Here is an 8,851-nt window from a genome sequence, read left to right on the forward strand (position 1 = left end):
TCGGACAGGGCAAGATATGACAAAATACCCATTTATAAACTATCAAGGGCTCATGAGAGAGGGGGCAGCGGGGAGGGAGGGGAAAATGAGGACCTAATGTCAGGGGTTTAAGTGGAGAGAAAATGTTTTGAGAATGATGTACGGATGCGCTTTGCACAGTTGATGTGTGTATGGATTGGGATAACAGTTGTATGACCCCTAATAAAATGTTAAAAAAAAAAAAAAAGATTTCGGCCTCCGAAACCCTATGATGGGGCAGTTCTACTCCATTCTAGAGGGTGGTTAGGAGGTTGGATTAGACTCAGGCATTGGGCTTTACTGTTGTTGTTTTTAAAATGGCTGAAAGCATCTCCAAAGGAATTATGCTATAATGGCTCTGAATAGCACTTGTTGCTCTCATTTCTAAGAATATCTCCCCAATATTTAATAAAATTAGCTAGTTCTAAAATTGTATTATAGTACTATAAGAAATGTGATTGATTTTATCTGCTAAAGAAGTACTAAAGTTTCTTCTGTTTTAAATCTGAAAATGTGTAGCTGTCTAAAAAGGAAATTAATGTTATCTAAAGGACTAATTCTAAATTTCTTATAAGAAATATATAGTGTGGAGAGTCAACTAAGAAAATAAAATATCTAAATTACAAGTACTCAAAAAATTCTTGATATTTACTATTTCAGAATTGTTTGAGGTTTTCGAGGGAGAAAGGAACAAAAGTATAGACTGCCAAGTTATATGAACTAAAGTAGACAGTGAAACTAGATTTCAAAACTTGTATTGTGAACCAAATTTATCAATCCTTTGCTTTCACTTTTTAGGTTTATTGATTAATGTAAGTAGAAAAAAAGAAGATATTTTAATGAGAATTTTCAAAAATTTATTGAGTATGAAAAAAATAAAACAGAAAAGCCAAATTCTAGAAACTGTCTGAGATCAAGGGATAAATATGGCACTGATAACATGAAGACCGAAGACCCTGATGGATCGTCTTTATTATTAAGAACTCTGCTTTCAGTTTTTTTCTGACAGTTCATTTTAGCATCACAGAGAATTCTGACTAAATTGTTTAGCTTATTTGTGCTATTCCCTGTGAACATAAATGGTGGGGGGGGGGGTGTTTCATGTTATTTTACATGTAATGATTTATGATAATGTATTAAAAATATATAGTTATACCAAGCTATTGCTTGAAGATAAATCACGAGGAATTTCCTTTTTCCTGTGTTCTAAATTCATGAGATCATACATCTGGGTTTAAATATTGTTTCATTTTCTTGTGTCACCTTCCTCTCTATATCTCAACACCCACTTAGTGGAAGTGCTGTCAAGAAGTAAACTTGCCAAAGGCAGGCAGCATGAAAGGAGACAAAAGAAGCAAAAAGTCACTAACGTTGGTTATCAATTTCTGACCAACTAAAGTTCCTTTAAATGTGAAAGATGGTGTATCCCTCTGATTCTTGTACAGACTGGATGTTTCACATGTGATCATGTGCTGTTTTAGGTTGCAATGCCTGACATACAAAGACTTGTGTAAGCTTAGGCCTAAACCTGGACACATTGTTTAGTAGGTTATCATGGTAGATATTTTTCCTTTAATATCTGAATTTATTCTTTTCTCACATCCCCCTGCTGCTGCTACTGCCTTATTTTCCCTCCCTGTCTTTTTAGGTTTCTTTTTTTTAATTTATTATTTATCATTTTAATATCTCACCTGTAACTAACACATTCTTTACCTGGATGAAGGGGAAAACAACTCCAAAACTTGGCATATTTCACCTTCCCAGTTCCTGCATCTATGTAACCCTAGTCCAGACCCTTCAGCTTCACAAATGCAATATCTTCTTTGCACCTCACCCCTAAATCAAGACTTGTATATTTGCTTCCTAATGCCTATTTTGACCTTAAACATTCACCCCTTCTCTGAATTTTTTACACTGAAGCCAGACTGCCTGGTTTTTGTAAGATACTGCTATACACCACCACTCTGCTTATACTCGTTTTCCAAAATTTTCCGTTTTCTCACCTTCATGTACTTTACTTTTTGTTTGAAATACTAATTTTTTTGCATATTTAAAGCTTACTCAGCCATTTCTCTAAAGCTCTGTGAAAGTCTTACATTTCCTTTTCTAAATATTGTAACACTTTGTGTTACATAAAGGCTTTCCCTTTTTCTTCCATTATTCTCTAGCTTCATTTTGTATTTCTTGTTTTATTTTACAGCTACTGCTTCATACATCACATTGTATCCTGAGGGGAATACATTTTATCTCAAAAATATGAAATAACTATTTCTGGTTGGTTTTCTTTCCTTGATTCATAGCCAAGAAAAATATATTTTGAATAGTGTTGCTTGCTAATTCTATACCTTGTTTTTGTAAAATGTAAGATCAAGATAAAAAAGACCACATGGTTTTATATCTATCTGTAAATAACTTCATTTACCTTTTTTTGGACAAAGAGAGAATAAAACAAAAGCCTAACATTGTACCTTTATATATGCTGTTCTGCAAATCCTTTTTAAAACGAGGTAAATTAAACCTATTTGGAGAGTTATGTGGTGTTGCTGCTGTTGTTTCTGTTAATCAAATAGGATCTGCAAATTTAAAGGTGTTTTAGATGATTTAACTCTTATGTTTTCTGACTTCTTGAACCTTCAAAACTAAGATTTTTTGAATGTTTTGCATTTTATTAGGTGCACAATCAGTTTTGTAAATTTAGAAGTAAGCTGGTGGCTGATTTTATATTGTCTTGCCTGACCTGATGGGAATCATATCACACTGGTCTAATCTAGAGACAGGAATCCCAGGGTAACTTTAAAAGGAAAGCTTAAATTTAAAAAGTTTCAAACCATGATGAAAAATATAAGGTATAGGGATTCTACATGGTATTTTATCCAAAGAAGGACAAAGTAGGAGAGTTCTCGCCCCAAGGCTGGAGTTTAGTTGAATCATATAATCTTCTCTCCCACCTTCTTACAAAAAGGAAAAAGTCATTTGGTGGAAATTAGAAAGACTGTGACCGGAAAAGTCGTATTAAAATAATTCACTGTAATCTGGGCTGCTCCTTGGCTCTTTTACCAGTTGTCATTTTCACACAATAATTTTACTGTAAGCATGCTTAAGAAAGCTTGTAAGACAAATGCTACCTGCATTTATCTTTCCCAATTTTAGATTTCCAATTTCTAAATTGCCCATCCCTGTCAACCCTGAAGAGAGAGACATACTTCTTTGATTTGAAGGATCTATTCATATGGGAACGTTGGGGATAGTCATCCATAGAGGCTTGTCCAGAGAAAGCCAAGGAATTTCAGCAGTTTACACTAGCTCACATTGGCAAGTGGTTAGATTCTAATCATTTCAGCCTTAGCCTTCCAAGCTTGGTCAATTAGTAGGTACCATTTGCAAGTTTGGCGGTCCACACCCCCCTGCATGCACTTCAGACCAACGCTCCTTTCTCACACTCGGCTGTAGTACTCAAGAATTAGGTCAGTGCCCATAGGCTTAGGAGTACATACAGTTCCCTCAGCCCTTCCTCTCCTTTCTTAATCCTGGCCTCCAGACTAGGTGAATGGTTGCCAATGGGACATGTCCAACATCAGTCTGTCTCTTCATTGCTGCTTCTCGCCCACTTCTACTCCACAAGGAGACCCAGGTGGTTGCCACAGGAGCCATACCAGGCTGCCTTTGTCTTGAAGGTCTAGACGGGAGTTCTCTCCAATGGACACAAACTTGTTCTTCATAAATGCATCCAATGGCAAACTGCTTGCTCAAAATTTAAAAAGCCAAGCAATCTGCCCACTCCCACCCACTGCCTTTTTGCAAGTTTATCCTTCAAATGTAAGTCTTCTGGTGTCTCAGCAGTTCTGGGTGGGCCTCAGATTTCCACTTAAGCCCCAAACTCTGCCATCAAATAAAGCCTAGTCCTGGGAAATTCCTTCACTTTGTTTCCCATATCCAATCAAGTATAAGCTAATTGTGGCTTACAAGCTCTCTGTAATCATGGTAACCATATTGATCTCCATCACACAAGAGGCCTATTGTACAATTCCAGGTAGGAGAAACATTCAATAGCCATAGTGTAATTAGAGAACCACCTAACCCGTCAGCCTTTTTAAAATGCCCACATTTAATGTTCTCCATCCCTGGGCTGTGCCTCTGGCAGGGTAGATAGTGTAAACTCTGACCCCCCTTTATTAGTCATCTTGGTTGACTTATCCCAGACTACTCCAGAAGTAGCTTTTCTCCTCAGCTGCAGGATATCTCACACTGCTTCAGTAATCACAGATAACAAAGTAGCCATCTAAGATTCAAAAGTTTAACTTTTCATGTCCTTCGGTATTCCTCTTGCAAAAGACCCATGTTTCCCATGTGTTTGGAGCCTTGTGATGAAGCCCACTCTGACGCCAACTGTAAAAAAGAAAAGACACGGTGCCACATCTGACCATTTCCATTTACACAAAGAGGAAGGAAAATCGCCAGTATTGGCATCATCTTCACGAGGCCTATGCTGATGAGGCTGAAGTCAGGCATACCTCCAGTCATCCCGACTAAGGCAGCAAATGCTCTGCTGCTTTGCTGGATCCGATCATTCAGTGGTCAAACACAGCTCACAAACCAGTAAGGTAAATGCTTATGAGGTGGGTATTGGTAAGTCCCAAACCTAAAATTCAGAAATCCCGTTTGGAGGATAGTGCTCAGCTAAAACACTGCAGAGGTTGGTGAAATTAACTTGGGCAATCGTCTTCAACTCAAGTCACAAGGATCCAGAATGAGAAGAGAAAGTGTCTGAAGTCTAAGCAGGTCTCCTTGCTTCTGTGTGTCCTCAGGACGGGAGATCACAAAAAGAATGACTTTGGAGGCGTGGATTTTGCCTTCTGCAGACCATACCCCGCAGGAAACAGGGTGAGAACTTGACTCATATGCTCTAGTATGTGGGGACTCAAAATATTTCCCACCTTGGTCCTGTCTGGACAGTATAGCAGACAAGTGCTCCAAAGTGGGGTTGCAATCACAAGTGTACAGGCTAGTGTTTGTGTTAGAAAGCGCTGGAAGAGCCACACTGAACTAAATTACATCTGAAGTGCTATAAAGATTTCCTCTGAATAAATGAGTCAGAGAGTGACTTTGGGCTGTATACTTTGCTAGGGCGACCTAAGTAAACGTGGGCGACAACAAAAATTGTTCTCTCTGTTCTGGAGACTGAAAATCCAAATTCATTCACTAGGGCCATGCTGTCGCTGAGGTCTCTAGAGGAAAATCCCAGGGGTTTCTTGGCTTGCAGCATAACTCCTGTCTGGCTTCACATGCTCACGCCCTCCTTCCTGTCTGCCACTGTGTCTCATCGTCCTTCATAAGGACCCCCCTTTATGAGCACACAACCACTCCACAATACTGTGCTAAGAAAATCTTCGAAGATTTTATTTACAAACAAGGTCACATACATTGATTGTTTCTGGAGGTTAGAGTTTACACATTTTGGAAAGGGGGCACATAAACCCTAACACAGGGACCCATCAGACATTCGGTATGTTCAGTTGAAAGCATTTTATGTGAGGCAAAGGGAAAGGACCAATATTTTTCATGTTTTCTAAATGAATATTATAATTTTGATTTTAAGGAGCTCTGGTCACATAGTTGGTTATGAATTGAATTGTGAACTAAAGGGTCAGTGGTTCAAACTGCTCTACTGGAGAAAGATGAGGCAGTCTGCCTCCATGAAGATTTCCAGCCTTGAAAACCCTCTGGAGCCCTTGGTTTTACTATGCCCCATTGCATTACTATGGGTCAGGATGGCTACGGGATTGGTTAGATTGATTGGTATTTATAGTCAAGTAGAACTTTTTTTCTTTTATCCAGATACCAAAACCGTTTCCATTCTTTCCTGTGGCCATTTCTGACCATAGCAATAACATTGTCACATAGTAATTTAAAAAAAAAAAAAAAGAGGATAAAGCTAGTAGGCAGGCCAGTTTAATTTTGTTCAGAGGGATAGTGTGGGATCCAGCCCACATCTGGATGGGTCCTGAGGATGGTTGTGTAACTGAAGGGAAGAAACTAAGAGGCAGACAGAAGTTTTGGGGCGCTCAGCTCCATGGTCACAGGAACCAGGTCTGGGAAAGCTAGTATAGTCTTTTACAGGCTTATATCTTCTCAGGACATGTAGACCTCCTTAATTACATACATGGCAAGGTGGGCAGTCTCTCAACCCTAGAGGTCCCTGAACTCATTGGGAGAGAAATCTAACATTACCGTTGGGGGCAGGCAGAGGGGCTCTGACTGCCCCTTAAGCAGGGAGAACAAAAGAACCAGGTCTGCACCTATAGATAAAACCCCCTGCCGTATAGTGATCAGCCATGGTCTTGTAAGAGGTGACGTTCAGGTAACTATTATGGGAGGATGTTGTGGGGATGAGTTTTAGTTAGGAGCATGAGACTGGGACTCCTCTCCAATTCACAAATGTGAAGGCCTTCACCCAGAATTCTGGCCTCCCAGTCTTCTTCAATTATGAAAATAAAGAATTTGGCCACATACACTCTCTTCCCAGTCCTGTTTCCCACAGTATAGAGCTACTTATACTATGGTTTCTATTATTTTAGTAACATTAATTCTCAGAATTTGAGTATATAACTATTTTTAGAAGACTTGTCTTAGATGTCAGCAATAGGAATTCTTTGATTGATTAAACTGTTTACTTGTGTTCTGGATGAGAACACAAAAAGCAGACAAATGGACACAAAAGAAGTCCCTTCAGAGAAGCGACCCAGAAGCACTGATGGCTGCTGACAAGAACACACTCATGCCCCTGACAAACTAGTCATCCAGCACCCTTTGAAACGATTCCAGTATTAAACAATTGTTTCAGAGGAATCTGGGGGAAGCATGCAAAATTGGATTGAAAAACAGTATGTCAAAACCAATCCGTATTAAAAATGAGCAAAATGTAGCAATATTTCCCATATTCCTGTAGTTCTCTTTGTTGTGTCTGTGCCGAAAAGACAGTGACACATTCTGACTCAGGATTTTTAGGATGATGTAGAATGGAAACAAGTCATTTTCATTGTGAGCTGACGCACACTACCCACTTCACACAGCTGTGAGGGTTAGACTTGGTGCTTGCCCCACGTTGAGCACCGTGCCTGGCAGAGAGCTACAGTTCCTGTAAACAGATGTGTACCAATCTGGTTCAGAATTTCAGCTGCTTATGTGGCTTGTTGCCATTCAGCTTCCTGCATCTTTATGAACAGTGTATAGAAACAATCCTTAAGGTCAGCGTCCATAAGGGCTGGGTAAAAGTGTCTGCTGGAGGACATTGTTCACTTCGGTAGTAACAAGATCAAGAAAATGCGTGGTGGGCTTACTACTTGATTGGACTATGCCTTGATTGGGCCCTGAGCTCTGCTTCTGCCATTCACTGTCCAGTCACATCTCTTGAGGCTGGCCTGGAATAGGTGGAGAAATTCTCATCCCACATCGATGGATGAGTGATTTGCTTATTTTGTTTTGAGGAGGGTACAGCATCTCTCACCAATCTGAAAAAACAGATGTTTTCTTTAGACTGAAGGTGCGATGCTGGCCCAAATATTGTATCGCTAATGAACTTGCATTGTGCCAGGTTGTCCTTGGCATACATGAAGGAAGGGTGTTTGAGCCTTTGCCAGTGCAAAGGGTCAGCTCTTGAGTATGTAGACTGATGGTTGGCTCTGAATCTTCAGCAGGATGGAGGTTGGCATTGTGAGCTGTGAGGGGAAGTTCAAGGGAATCTTCCTGGTTACATCTCATCCTCCAGATCTTGTTCATAAACAAAGCAAGTTTAAAAGAGTAGCCACTACCTACCTGTCATCTATCTACTCGGAACCTTTCCTGTTTCAAGTCAGGGAGGACAAGAGGCAGTGTGGGATAGAATGGAGGGAAAGGCAGAAAGAGGTACAAAGGGGAAAGACAAGCTTGAATAATACTTTTGAAGTGACAGATTGTGTTTAATTGTTCCCGGGTGACTACAAACAAACAACCCAAACAAGCCACATTCACTGCCATGGAGTCAATGCTGACAGCTAGCCCTCATGGGTTTCTGAGATTGTAACTGCTGACGGGAGTAGAACGTCTAGTCTTTCTCTCACGGAGCTGCGCGTGGTTTCGGACCTCCCACCATACTGATGGCAGCCCAACTTGTAACTGCTGTACCACCAGGGCTCCTTTCAAGGTGACTAGAAGCTTTATATTCCTACCTGATAACTACTCGATCTCTTGTAGATAGTGTCACTGTGAGTCAGAAGTGAGAGAGGAGATGGGAGGGAAGGAGAGGAGAGAGGGTTTTGAAAAAACATTAAGCTCAAGATGGAATGGGTTAGCAGACGTCTGATTTTCCTCCTTCCGACTTATCCAGGTCTCACCCCCACCTGACAATGTTTCCACATCAAGCTTCCTTAAACATTGACACCTACCCTCTGTGCTTTCACCGCCACGGACCACCTTGAGATGCTCATGAGGAGCCCCGGCGCTATCGTGGATGAAGTGTAGTGGGCTGCTAAGAGCAAGTCACCAGTTGGAGCCGACCCTCAGCTCTGCGGGGGAGAGATGAGGCTGTCTGCCCCCCACAGAGATGGACAGCCTCAGAAACCCACAGGGGCGATTCTATTCTGTCCCATCGGGTCACTGAGTCAATGGCAGTGAGTTTGCTTTGGTTTTTAGGGGGTGAGCGTTGAGTTATTTATAACCACCTATTCTTTAGGGTAACTTCAATAAGACTCAAGCCTCATTAAACTTTTTGATATCGCTACTTTGTTTGTCACTGTATCAATAGACCAAAGAGTGAATGGCTCAATCAGAATGAATAAAAACCAGAGCTTTCACTGAA

General features: G+C 40.7%; 1 protein-coding gene across 3 annotated transcripts in view; it reads left to right on the plus strand.

Annotated features, from left to right (window-relative positions):
• The window catches only part of CUNH18orf54 (chromosome unknown C18orf54 homolog), a 27,687-nt gene extending 25,136 nt beyond the window's left edge, over positions 1-2,551 (plus strand). For all 3 annotated transcript variants that reach the window (XM_045296167.1, XM_045296168.1, XM_013004785.2), the window contains one exon: positions 817-2,551. The gene's annotated coding sequence lies outside the window, so the exon portion shown is untranslated. The remainder of the gene's footprint in view (positions 1-816) is intronic.
• Positions 2,552-8,851: the final 6,300 nt, after the last annotated feature.

This window comes from Echinops telfairi, unplaced genomic scaffold (assembly GCF_000313985.2).
Source record: "Echinops telfairi isolate 266 unplaced genomic scaffold, ASM31398v2 ScPeMD7_7400;HRSCAF=8409, whole genome shotgun sequence".
NCBI classification, from domain to species: domain Eukaryota; kingdom Metazoa; phylum Chordata; class Mammalia; order Afrosoricida; family Tenrecidae; genus Echinops; species Echinops telfairi.